Source organism: Oncorhynchus mykiss, chromosome 11 (genome assembly GCF_013265735.2).
Source record: "Oncorhynchus mykiss isolate Arlee chromosome 11, USDA_OmykA_1.1, whole genome shotgun sequence".
Taxonomy (NCBI): Eukaryota; Metazoa; Chordata; class Actinopteri; order Salmoniformes; family Salmonidae; genus Oncorhynchus; species Oncorhynchus mykiss.
Window position 1 is genome coordinate 32,863,376 of NC_048575.1, and position 14,107 is coordinate 32,877,482.

Below are 14,107 nucleotides of genomic sequence, written 5' to 3' on the forward strand. Positions count from 1 at the left end.
TCAGCGGTCAAACGACCTCCACTCATCACTGTCAAACGCTCCCTGAAACACTTCAGCGAGCAGGCCTTTCTAATCGACCTGGAAGGATATTGATCTCATCCCGTCAGTAGAGGATGCCTGATTATTTTTTTTAAGTGAATTCCTCACCATCTTAAATAAGCATGCCCCATTCAATAAATGTAGAACCAGGAACAGATATAGCCCTTGGTTCTCTCCAGACCTGACTGCCCTTAACCAACACAAAAACATTCTATGGTGCTCTGCATAAGCATTGAACAGCCCCTGTGATATGCAACTTTTCAGGGAAGCTAGAAACCAATACACACAGGCAGTTAAAAAAGCCAAGGCTAGCTTTTTCAATCAGAAATTTGCTTCCTGCAACACAAACTCAAAAAAGTTATGGGACACTGCAAAGTCCATGGAGAATAAGAACACCTCCTCCCAGCTGCCCACTGTCACCACCAATAAATCCACTATAATTGAGAATTTCAATAAGCAATTTTCTACGGCTGGCCATGCTTTCCATCTGGCTACCCCTACCCCGGTCAACAGCACTGTACCCCCCCCCCACAGCAGCTCACCCAAGCCTTCCCCATTTATCCTTCTCCCAAATCCAGTCAGCTGATGTTCTGAAAGAGCTGCAAAATCTGGACCCCTACAAATCAGCCGGGCTAGACACTCTGGACCCTTTCTTTCTAAAATTATCTGCCGAAAGTGTTGCCACCCCTATTACTAGCCTGTTCAACCTCTCTTTTGTGTCGTCTGAGATTCCCAAAGATTGGAAAGCAGCTGCGGTCATCCCCCTCTTCAAAGGGGGGGACACTCTTGACCCAAACTGCTACAGACCTATATCTATCCTACCCTGCCATTCTAAAGTCTTCGAAAGCCAAGTCAACAAACAGATTACAAACCATTTCGAATCCCACCATACCTTCTCCGCTATGCAATCTGGTTTCAGAACTAGTCATGGGTGCACCTCAGCCACGCTCAAGATCCTAAACGATATCTTAACCGCCATCGATAAGAAACAATACTGTGCAGCCGTATTCATTGACCTGGCCAAGGCTTTCGACTCTGTCAATCACCACATCCTCATCGGCAGACTCAACAGCCTTGGTTTCTCAAATGATTGCCTCGCCTGGTTCACCAACTACTTCTCTGATAGAGTTCAGAGTGTCAAATTGGAGGGTCTCTGGCAGTCTCTATGGGGGTGCCACAGGGTTCAATTCTTGGACCGACTCTCTTCTCTGTATACATCAATGATGTCACTCTTGCTGGTGGTGAGTCTCTGATCCAGCTCTACGCAGACGACACCCTTCTGTATACTTCTGGCCCTTCTTTGGACACTGTGTTAACAGCCCTCCAGGCGAGCTTCAATGCCATACAACTCTCCTTCCGTGGCCTCCAATTGCTCTTAAATACAAGTCAAATTAAATACATGCTCTTCAACCGATCGCTGCCTGCACCTGCCCGCCTGTCCAACATCACTACTCTGGACGGCTCTGACTTAGAATATGTGGACAACTACAAATACCTAGGTGTCTGGTTAGACTGTCAACTCTCCATCCAGACTCACATCAAACATCTCCAATCCAAAGTTAAATCTAGAATTGACTTCCTATTTCGCAACAAAGCATCCTTCACTCATGCTGCCAAACATACCCTTGTAAAACTGACCATCCTACCAATCCTTGACTTCGGCGATGTTATTTACAAAATAGCCTCCAATACCCTACTCAAAAAATTTGATGCAGTCTATCACAGTGCCATCCATTTTGTCACCAAAGCCCCATATACTACCCACCACTGCGACCTGTACGCTCTCGCTGGCTGACCCTCACTCCATACTCATCGCCAAACCCACTGGCTCCAGGTCATCTACAAGACCCTGCTAGGTAAAGTCCCCCCTAATCTCAGCTCGCTGGTCACCATAGCAGCACCCACCTGTAGCACGTGCTCCAGCAGGTATATCTCTCTGGTCTCCCCCAAAACCAATTCTTCCTTTGGCCACCTCTCCTTCCAGTTCTCTGCTGCCAATGACTGGAACGAACTACAAAAATCTCTGAAACTGGAAACACTTATCTCCCTCACTAGCTTTAAGCATCAGCTGTCAGAGCAGCTCACAGATTACTGCACCTGTACATAGCCCATCTATACTGTATTTATTTATTTATTTTGCTCCTTTGCACCCCATTATTTCTATCTCTACTTTGCACATTCTTCCACTGCAAATCAACCATTCCAGTGTTTTACTTGCTATATTGTATTTACTTCGCCACCATGGCCTTTTTTTGCCTTTACCTCCCTTATCTCACCTCACTTACTCACATTGTATATAGACTTATTTTTCTACTGTATTATTGACTGTATGTTTGTTTTACTCCATGTGTAACTGTGTTGTTGTATGTGTCAAACTGCTTTGCTTTATCTTGGCCAGGTCCCAATTGTAAATGAGAATTTGTTCTCAACTTGCCTACCTTGTTAAATAAATTTGAAAAAAAAAAAATAAGAATTGGAACGCAGACTGCGAGCCAGGCCTAATCGCCCAACCTCACTAATGATCTGGTGGCTGAATAGAAGCAAGTCCCCGCAGCAATGTTCCAACATGTGGTGGAAATCCTTTTCAGAAGAGAGGTTGTTATAGCAGCATAGGGAGGACCAACTCCATACTAATGCCCATGCTTTTGAAATGAGATGTTCAATGAGCAGGTGTCCACAAACCTTTGGTCATGTAGTGTATGTTAGAGGCTATTTATATAGAAAATGTGTGTAAAACCCATATAAACTGCATTTATGATTGTATGACAATATTTTAGGTTGACAATGATTCTGTTACACAATTTTTGAAGTATCTCATACCTTTGTTTTATTTCCCTGCATAAGTAAAATCAGTATTATGTCTCTACTACCGTTTAGAGTGGTTTGGATTTCTCCCGGATCAATATGCCCCCCAGTTTCACACCATTCTGGAACTTTGAGGGTTTATGACTTTGCCCCTCTAGTAATTGAATAGGTTGTTATCAATACAATGTCACAATAAGGCAATAAAGAATGTTTGAAATTTCCGATTATCCATGTAAAACAATTGCGCACATTCAGCTCATTCATCGTGTCATTTCAGATATATGAGGATAGCCTCAAGATATCTCAACATTTTGGCCACCATAAATTGGATATTTGAGTGACATAAAGTAAAAGTACCTGACAAGTATGAGTGGTTTAGGTGAATTTTCATCCTTTTGGGCTCTGCCTGTCAAGCAGCATAAGGGTGCATATTCCCGTGTTGGCTAGCCGACTGTTGATAATGTTTACTTTGCTAGCTACTGGTAGCTAGAAAAGTTGTCCAGTTGGTGGTATGTAATGTACTAAGTTAGCTAACATCCCCATTTCAACATTGTTTTAAGAGTGTTTAATCACGATGGCCGCTGAAAGACATGATAGGCTAGATACTGTACCTTCAGAAGGTATTTACAACCCTTGACTTTTTCCACATTTTGTTTTGTTACAGAAAGATTGTTTTATGGATTCATAATGTCAAAGTGGAATTACGTTTTTTGAAGTCAATAAGTATTCAACCCCTTTGTTATGTCAATCCTAAATCAAGTTTAGGAGTGAAAATGTGCTTAACAAGTCACTTAATAAATTGTATGGACTAACTCTGTGTCTAACTGCCTGTAGCTCAGGACCTGAAGCAATGATATGCATATTCTTGATACCATTTGAAAGGACACACTTTAAAGTTTGTAGAAATGTGAAATTAATGTAGGAGAATATAACACATTAGATCTGGTAAAAGATAATACATAATCTTTGAAATGCAAGAGAAAGGCCATTATATAACTTTGGATTCTAGGCGCAATTTAGATTGTGGCCACTAGACGGCAGCAGTGTATGTGCAAAGTTTTAGACCGATCCAATTAATCATTGCAATGTTGTATCAAGTCTGCCCAAATGTGCCGAATTGGTCAATTGATACATTGTCAAGTACATACAGTGCCTTGCGAAAGTATTCGGCCCCCTTGAACTTTGCGACCTTTTGCCACATTTCAGGCTTCAAACATAAAGATATAAAACTGTATTTTTTTGTGAAGAATCAACAACAAGTGGGACACAATCATGAAGTGGAACGACATTTATTGGATATTTCAAACTTTTTTAACAAATCAAAAACTGAAAAATTGGGCGTGCAAAATTATTCAGCCCCCTTAAGTTAATACTTTGTAGCGCCACCTTTTGCTGCGATTACAGCTGTAAGTCGCTTGGGGTATGTCTCTATCAGTTTTGCACATCGAGAGACTGATTTTTTTCCCCATTCCTCCTTGCAAAACAGCTCAAGCTCAGTGAGGTTGGATGGAGAGCATTTGTGAACAGCAGTTTTCAGTTCTTTCCACAGATTCTCGATTGGATTCAGGTCTGGACTTTGACTTGGCATTTCTAACACGTGCATATGTTTATTTTTGAACCATTCCATTGTACCATTCCATTGATTTTGCTTTATGTTTTGGATCATTGTCTTGTTGGAAGACAAATCTCCATCCCAGTCTCAGGTCTTTTGCAGACTCCATCAGGTTTTCTTCCAGAATGGTCCTGTATTTGGCTCCATCCATCTTCCCATCAATTTTAACCATTTCTTCAGCTGAAGAAAAGCAGGCCCAAACCATGATGCTGCCACCACCATGTTTGACAGTGGGGATGGTGTGTTCAGGGTGATGAGCTGTGTTGCTTTTACGCCAAACATAACGTTTTGCAGTGTTGCCAAAAAGTTCAATTTTGGTTTCATCTGACCAGAGCACCTTCTTCCACATGTTTGGTGTGTCTCCCAGGTGGCTTGTGGCAAACTTTAAACGACACTTTTTATGGATATCTTTAAGAAATGGCTTTCTTTTTGCAACTCTTCCATAAAGGCCAGATTTGTGCAATATACAACTGATTGTTGTTGGACAGAGTCTCCCACCTCAGCTGTAGATCTCTGCAGTTCATCCAGAGTGATCATGGGCCTCTTGGCTGCATCTCTGATCAGTCTTCTCCTTGTATGAGCTGAAAGTTTAGAGGGACGGCCAGGTCTTGGTAGATTTGCAGTGGTCTGATACTCCTTCCATTTCAATATTATCGCTTGCACAGTGCTCCTTGGGATGTTTAAAGCTTGGGAAATCTTTTTGTATCCAAATCCGGCTTTAAACTTCTTCACAACAGTATCTCGGACCTGCCTGGTGTGTTCCTTGTTCTTCATGATGCTCTCTGCGCTTTTAACGGACCTCTGAGACTATCACAGTGCAGGTGCATTTATACGGAAACTTGAATACACACAGGTGGATTGTATTTATCATCATTAGTCATTTAGGTCAACATTGGATCATTCAGAGATCCTCACTGAACTTCTGGAGAGAGTTTGTTGCACTGAAAGTAAAGGGGCTGAATAATTTTGCACGCCCAATTTTTCAGTTTTTGATTTGTTAAAAAAGTTTGAAATATCCAATAAATGTCGTTCCACTTCATGATTGTGTCCCACTTGTTGTTGATTCTTCACAAAACAATACAGTTGTATATCTTTATGTTTGAAGCCTGAAATGTGGCAAAAGGTCGCAAAGTTCAAGGGGGCCGAATACTTTCGCAAGGCACTGTAACTATAGAGAACATACAAAATTGATATGGTAATAAAAAATGTAGGTTTTTACACTCTCAGGAATGTCATAAATGATCAACACTTAGCTTCCCTACAGAAAAGACACTAATCTTCACACATCTAGATGGTGTGTGTGTGGGGGAGGGCAGACACAGCAGAGGTTCAAACTGTAGAACCCAGTTCCTACATTAAGTATAAAAATAGATTTTGTCAAACAGAACTATGCTACATTTTATCTCAGAGACCCTCAGGATGACAAATCAGAGCAAGATTGCTGAATGTAAGTACATTATTTACCTTCAGAGGTAAATGTATCAAACCAGTTGCCGTGATAAAATGTTTTTGTTGTTGTGCACACTCCTCAAACAGTAGCATGGTATTTTTCCCCTGTTAATAGCTACTGTAAATTTGACAGTGCAGTTAGATTACAAGAATTGAAGCTTTCTGTCCATATAAGACAAGTCTATGTCCTGGGAAATGTCCTTGTTACTTACAACGTCATGCTAATCACATTAGCGCACATTCGCTCAACTGTCCAACATGGGGGACACCGATCCTGTGGAGGTTTTTAACATTCTTTTTGAATGACTACCTCATCCCTGTACCCCACACATACAATGATCAGTAAGGTTCCTCAGTCGAGCAGTGAATTTCAAATACAGATTCAACCACAAAGACCAGGGAGGTTTTCTAATGCCTCACAAAGAAGGGCACCTATTCGTAGATGGGTAAAATAAATTTACTATTGACATTGACTATCCCTTTCAGTTATTATTTACACCTTGGATGGTGTATCAATACACCCAATCACTACAAAGATACAGACATACTTCCTAGGTCAGTCAGTTCCTGGAGTGGAAGGAAACCACTCAGGGATTTCACCATGAGGCCAATGGTAACTTTAAAACAGCTATAGCATTTAATGGCTGTGATAGGAGAAAACTGAGGATGGACTAACAACATTGTAGTTACTCCACAGTACTAACCTAATTGACAGAGTGAAAAGAAGGAAACCTGTACAGAATTTTAAAAAAGCAAAAACATGCATTTATTTGGCAACAAGGCACTAAATTAATATTGCCAAAAATGTGGTAAGGCAATTAACTTTTTGTTCTGAATATAGTGTTATTTTTGTGTAAAATTCAATACGAGTTACTGTTTTGAGTACCACTCTCCATATTTGTTTATTTTCACCTCAATTAACTAGGCAAGTCAGTTAAGAACACATGTTTATGTATAATGACAACCTACCAGGGAACAGTTAGTTAACTGCTTTGTTCAGGGTCAGAATGACAGATTTTCACCTTGTCTGCTCAGGGATTCAATCCAGCAACCTTTCGCTACTGACCCTATGCTCTAACCACTAGGCTACCTGCCACCACAATACTTGGTTCAGTCTGCTTTCCACCAGAGACTGGGAGATGAACTCACCTTTCAGCAGGACAATAACCTAAAACACAAGGCCAAATCTACACTGGAGTTGCTCACCAAGAAGAAAGTGAATGTTTCTGAGTGGCCGAGTTACAGATTTGACTTAAATCTGCTTGAAAATGAATGGCAAGACCTGAAAATGGTTGAAGAATTTTGAAAAGAATAGTTGGCAAATTATGCACAATAGAGGTGTGGAATGCTCTTAGAGACTTACCAAGAAAGATACTCAGCTGTAATCGCTGCCAAAGGTGCTTCTTCAAAGTATTGACTCAGGGATGTGAATACTTATGTAAAAGAGATATTTCTGCATTTAATCTTCAATAAATTTGCAGAAATGTCTAAAAACATGTTTTCACTTTGTCATTATGGGGTATTGTGTGTAGATGGGTGGCAAAAAAGATTTAATCAATTTTGAATCAAAGGGTATGGACCACGTCAAATTGGCTAGCTACAGCTAACAAGCTAACTTTCAGGGGATAAATTAGATACCTATATACAAATATTGTTGGATTTGTATGACATCTATAGTAGTAATGATAGTAGTCAGACTGACAACTTTACCAGGACGAGTTGTGAATGAAAAAATGGCTACTTGCCTATGTCAAGCTCTTTCCAGAAAGCCTAATCCCTGATGAAGCAAGCTAAATTACACAAATGTTCCTCTCTGCCCCATAGCATGTGTAGAATTGCCTGAAATTAACTTTAAAAATACAAAATTCTCTCTGCCTCATTGCCAAATGTGTAGAATAGCTTGAGATCAATTACAAAACTGCATATTTTTCTCTTTACAACAGCAACATTTTATCTCAGCCTCATGGCAAAATGTGTTGAAAAGCTTTCTTGTGGGGGGTAAAAACAGCCCCAGACCATACAAAACTATCGGTAGTTGAAAATGAGTTGGAAACACACTGAACTTTAGAGTTTTATGCGGTACATGGAAACTTAAGCGAAAAGGTAAAGTTTGTGTGCACTATGTCATCACTCACTGATTTTTATCCGCAGCAAGTCTGTTTGGTGGAAACACCAATGGTGGGAAATTGCGCATACGCTGATTTTAAAATATATGGATGAAAATCTGTCACCAATTGGATGGAACACGAGCTAGTGGCATGTTTATTTTTCTTAAAAATGTGCTTGTTATAATCTTTTGGATCGCACCTTTCAGTTAGTTTGGCCTTCTGAACAAAAGGTTTTGATTTGAGTCAGATTTGGCAGATGATCTGACAGATGTCAGCCTAATATAACAATGGCAATATGACAGTATGTCTAGGTCATACGGATGATGATAACAAACTTGGATACCTCCTGCGCCTCGTCATGTTGCTTCGGCCTGTTGTTTACGAAGTTTTACTTTGTTTTATAATTTTCTTTGTTTTATAATTGTTTGTGTCAACACCTGCTACCAACTAGCCAGCTAGCTAGCTAGCTAGGTTGCAATGGCGCCTGCTTCACCTGGAATAGCTAACAAACTTTTCCAGCGCTGTAGAAGCTGTGTTTATTACACTCTTGTCCAGGACAATATTGACAATCCAGAGTTCCAATGCGGCAATTGTTTGCTAGCAGAGAAATATAGGAATGAAGTGGCTATGCTTAGCAAGCAAATATCAATACAAACAGCACAGGAATGAAATCATCAACATGTATTGATCACATCTTTACTAATGCAGCAGAAATTTGCTTTAAAGCAGTATCCAAAACTATCAATTTCAAATCACTTGTATGACACCCTATGCCATAATCTTTTACTGGGGTAACTGGCCCCCGGGGGCGGGGCATTTACCACGGTACTTTAAAAAAAACGCCCCTTTTCAAAAAGCAACATTTCATGAAATAGCTAAAATAAAAGTGTAAACTGTAGCCATTTATTTCCCTTTACAGTTTATTCGCCTAAGCATGACCTTCATCCACATACACATAGCTTTTTTTTGTGTCAGCAATTAGACATTGTTCTTATGGGGGGGGGGCTAGTTACACCCTGGTACCCTATACCCAAACGCGCTTCAGCCCAGCTCAAATGAAAAAGGGGAGATCAGGTGCTTGACTGAGGGACTTGAAAATCCCCAAAACATTCCTTACCCCAGGATACTTCAACTGGTGACTATGTGGGAGAATACAGAAAAGGAGCACTCTGTTTCTGCATAAATCCGATTTATTGACGGGACAAGCAAGCAATAGGTTTATGTTTGGTGTCACCTATATACCCTCGCAGGGGAGTGTCATGCTCGTCATGTCAGTTATGTCAATACCGTCAGTAGTAGTAGCAAACTAGACAGGTTATTCAAACAAAAGTAAGATCATCATTCAAGGTTCCTACACATACATTCCACTTGAATAACAAAAGACAGAAATAAACAAAGAATAACAGATTTACAAAAAAAGATGAGAAAGAGAGCTGTTCATTCAGACCATTTGGCTTGACGCAATCTGAGCTGTCAATCCAAAGTGCCTCTCCCTGTAATAATTTCCTCACAATATTGCCCCCTCTGGAATAAAGAGAAACTTTCTCAATTCCCCAGAATTTCAAGGTTGAGGCTGAGCCATGATTGGCATTCACTCAATGCCACACGATCGTATAGTCCATATTTTTGATGCGGTTAGCTGTTTTGTGTTTACCTATTCTTAATTTGAGAGTGCGTTTTGTCTGATATATAGGTGCCTCCCACACTTTTCCTACTCAAGGCTCTGATGAAGGCGATTCATGCCAAAACATAAGCCTATTGTTCATTCTAATATTTTTGGGATCCTAACATGGTCCTCACCCTTACGGAAAAACCACATGAATTTCAAGTGATCAAATGTGATCTTATGTGACAACACGTGAAGCAACATGTGAAACTACACGTGACAACATGTGAAACAACACGATTTCATACATGAAATCACATGTTTTTTCCATAAGGGCAATGACGTTCTCGGAATGTTGTATCATGGTCCCCTGGAGGTTTTGTCTAGCTCCTAGTTTGTTCCAGGGATGTCGCCGAGGACAAGTTTGGGATGTTCTTGGGATATTGTCTCGTGTTTTTCTGGAGTTTTTTGTCTAGCTCAAATATTGTCACGTGTAGTTTCATGGTATCCCATGTAGAAATTTTGCATTCCCATAGCCACATTTATTTCACATTTTATTTCATGAGATTATGTTTTTACATATGTAGTTTCATGTTATCACATGAAATGCATGTGTTGTTTCTGTAAGGGAATATACATAACATTTTAAATCAAAGCTTCAAACTTTCTGCAGTTGGGTTGCAAAATTGCAGTTACCTTCCCAATATTCTCAGATTTTCAAAAAATCCTGGTTGCAGATTTCTTGTTTACTCCGTCTTCATCATGAGAATTTTATAACCAGGATTTCTGGAAAACCTATGAATTGGGGGAAATCTACCATCATGTTGCAAACCCATCTGAAACTAGGCTCTGAGATGCAGTCGTTAAGTGGCACCTCAGAGACTCATGGACAATGATCTTCCATGGACGGGTTGGGCTCTCAGATGTTCCAGATACAGACATTGGTCTTGCTGTCAAGGCGCACGGAACTGGGCTTGGCTGAGGGGCTGTACACAGACAGCATGGTCTGCCTCTGCACCAGGGAGAAGTGAACCAGGCTGATCTGACGACCTGCAGACAGGGACAACAACAGCACAGAGACAAACTAGCTCGTATACAAACATGGCAAAAATACCATTGGTTGTTATGGGCGACACCTTTAGCTCCACAGGGCAGACCTTCAGCTCAGGACAGTGGGAAGACACAAGTTGTTGATTGAAAGTGCATGGTATGAGCTAATTAGGAGCAGGTGCCTTTTCTAGGGACTGTTCTGCACTGCAACGATTGAGGATTTACAGATTTACTCCCGGGCTGGGGTCCGCCCCTATATATAGACCCCATGGACTCGACACACGTTCTCTTTAATTTTCTCAGCGGACGTCCATAAGGCTTGAGGTACACATTTTCTAAAGTTTGCTTGGTAAGTCACTGGTAAGTGTAATATCTTGAAAGTATACTCACTAGCTGTTTGCACATGGCCGCCCCTCATCTTGAGTGGTCCACTCACTGCTGCGGTTGGTCTGTATCTTCCGACCGTGTTTTGTTAGCATCACACTACGACTCCGTGTGCATCCATTAATATGGTGGCTCTTGCTGCCACAAACTGTAATTTACCTTACACAACTTTCTGAATGGCTTGTTCCATGTGTGTTGTGAATTTCATTAACATGCTGTCCCCGCGCCAGGTTCCTATTCCTCCAAGCGGGTCACGACATAAGCTCTCCCAGGGCGTTGGAACCCTGCACCGTGGCCCTGTTGGCTTGGCTGAGCTTATGGCTACCCTTTGTGACAGGTGTGAGGGTGGCATCCCCCCTGGGGATCCACATACCTTGTGTATGCACGGCCTGGGTCTGAGCTACGCGGAGAGGGTGGTGGAGAGCCCTACTGGATGCCTGTTTTGTGTGATGTTCTCAGAGGGCCTACACCTGACGCGATTGGAGGCCTTGCGCGAGTGGGTCGGCTAGGCTCTGGCTCAGGCTGGGGACGAGCTCCCTCCCTCAGGAGTGGTGCACCAGCGAGCTGTTAGTCCATCCACTGGGACCACTACCCCTCCCAGGAAGTGTGGCCGGAACCACCGCAGGCAGAGTCCATCTGCTGCCAGTCCTGGATGAGGGCAGGAGTCAGGCCACTGGGACCACCTTGAATGGAGAGCGCATGCCCTGCGTCAGAAGGTTGATAGCTTCAATGGCGATGACAGCTGTTCCCTGTTGGCCAGTGATAGGCTGGTCCTGCAGGATGAACCTGGCACTGTGAGTGGGGCTACCAGGCCATCAAAAGCCAGCAGCGGGGCTTCCGCTGGGGAGCGGCTTGAGAGGCTATGAGGAGCCAACTCATTTGGGTAGCCACTGAACTGGACATCAGACTGGTGGACACCCACTTGCAACCAAACTACGGTGGGGTCCCTCTCCTGTCCCATCGCCTCGCGCTGAGGGACAACAGCGGGGAGGGGCACAGCGTGTGGTGGAGCAACAACTTGTAAACTCTCACCGCCATAGGGACGTGCATGGGAGACCCAGGCACTCGGAGCGCCAGAGGAGAGGCGGGCCCTGGCAGGACCCCTGAAACACCCTTCCCCGGCCTCGGCCGCTTCTCCCGGTCTCAAAGGGCAAATTGGGAGGAGGGTGTGGCCTCCTCTGGGTGTTGTCCACAATGCTCGAGGGGGTACCGATTCCAATTTCGGTGCTGTCCCCCGTCTTTCAGGGGCCTTCGTGTCACCACTGTGGAAGAACCCCTGAAGAAGAAAACCTTTAGCCTTGTGAGTCTGGAAGGAGAGTTTAGAGTTTAACCAGACACCTAGGTATTTGTAGTTGTCCACATTGTTGAATTCAGAACCGTCCAGAGAAGTGATGCTAGACGGGTGGGCGGGTGCGGTCAGTGATCGGTTGTAGAGCATGCTTTTAATTTTACTTGCATTTAAGAGCAGTTGGAGGCCACAGAAGGACTATTGTATGACATTGAAGCTCGTTTGGAGGTTTGTTAACAGTGTACAAAGAAGGGCCAGATGTACACAGAATGGTGTCGTCTGCGTAGAGGTGGATCAGAGAATCACCAGAGTGACATCATTAATATATACAGAGAAAAGAGTCGGCCCGAGATTTGAACCCTGTGGCACCCCTATAGAGACTGCCAGAGGTCTGAACAACAGGCCCTCCGATTTGACACTCTGAACTCTGTCTGAGAAGTAGAACCAGGCGAGACAGTCATTTAAGAAACAAAGGCTATTGAGTCTGCCAATAAGAATGCGGTGATTGACAGAGTCGAAAGCCTTGGCCAGGTTGATGAAGACGGCAGCACAGTACTGTGTTTTATTGATGGCAGTTATGATATCGTTTAGGACCTTGAGCGTGGTTGAGGTGCACCCATGACCAGCTCGGAAACCAGATTGCATAGTAGAGAAGGTACTGTGGGATTCGAAATGGTCTGTGATCTGTTTGTTGACTTGGCTTTTAAAGATTTTAGAAAGGCAGGGCAGGATGGATATAGGTCTATAACAGTTTGGGTCTCTCCCTTTGAAGAGATGGATGACCGCGGCAGCTTTCCAGTCTTTGGGGATCTCAAGACGATACGGAAGAGAGGTTGAACAGGCCATTAATAGGGGTTGATTTGTAGGGATCCAGATTTTGCAGCTCTTTCAGAACATTAGCTGTCTGGATTTGGGTGGAGAAGAAGCGGGGGGGGGGGGGGCTTGGGCAAGTTTCTGCAGGGGGTGCAGGGCTGTTGACCGGCCAGGGGTAGCCAGGTGGAAAGCAGGTCCAGACGTAGAAATATGCTTCTTGAAATTCTCGATTATCGTAGATTTATTGATGGTGGCAGATTTTCCTAGCCTCAGTGCAGTGGGCAGCTGGGAGGAGGTGCTCTTATTCTCCATGGACTTTACATTGTCTCAAAACTTTTTGAAATTAGTGCTACAGGATGCACATTTCTGTTTGAAAAAGCTAACCTTAGCTTTCCTAACTGACTGTGTACATTGGTTCCTGACTTCCCTGAAAAGTTGCATATTGCGGGGGCTATTTGATGCTAATGCAGAACGCCACAGGATGTTTTTGTGCTGGTCAAGGGCAGTCAAGTCTGGGGTGAACCAAGGGCTATATCTGCTTTTTTAATGAGCAACCAGGTATGCTCTACTGACTGGATGAGGTCAATATCCTTCCAGGATGCCCGGCACAGGTCGATTAGAAAGGCCTGCTCACTGAAGTGTTTTAGGGAGCATTTGACAGTGATGAGGGGTGGTCGTTTGACCGCGGACCCATTACGCACGCAGGCAATGATCACTGAGATCCTGGTTGAAGACAGCAGAGGTGTATTTAGAGGGCAAGTTGGTCAGGATGATATCTAAGAGGGTGCCCATGGTTACAGATTTAGGGCTGTACCTGGTAGGTTCCTTAGTAATTTGTGTGAGATTGAGGGCATCAAGCTTAGATTGTAGGACGGCCGGGGTGTTAAGTATATCTCTATTTAGGTCACCTAACAATACGAACTCTGAAGATAGATGGGGGGGCAATCAATTCA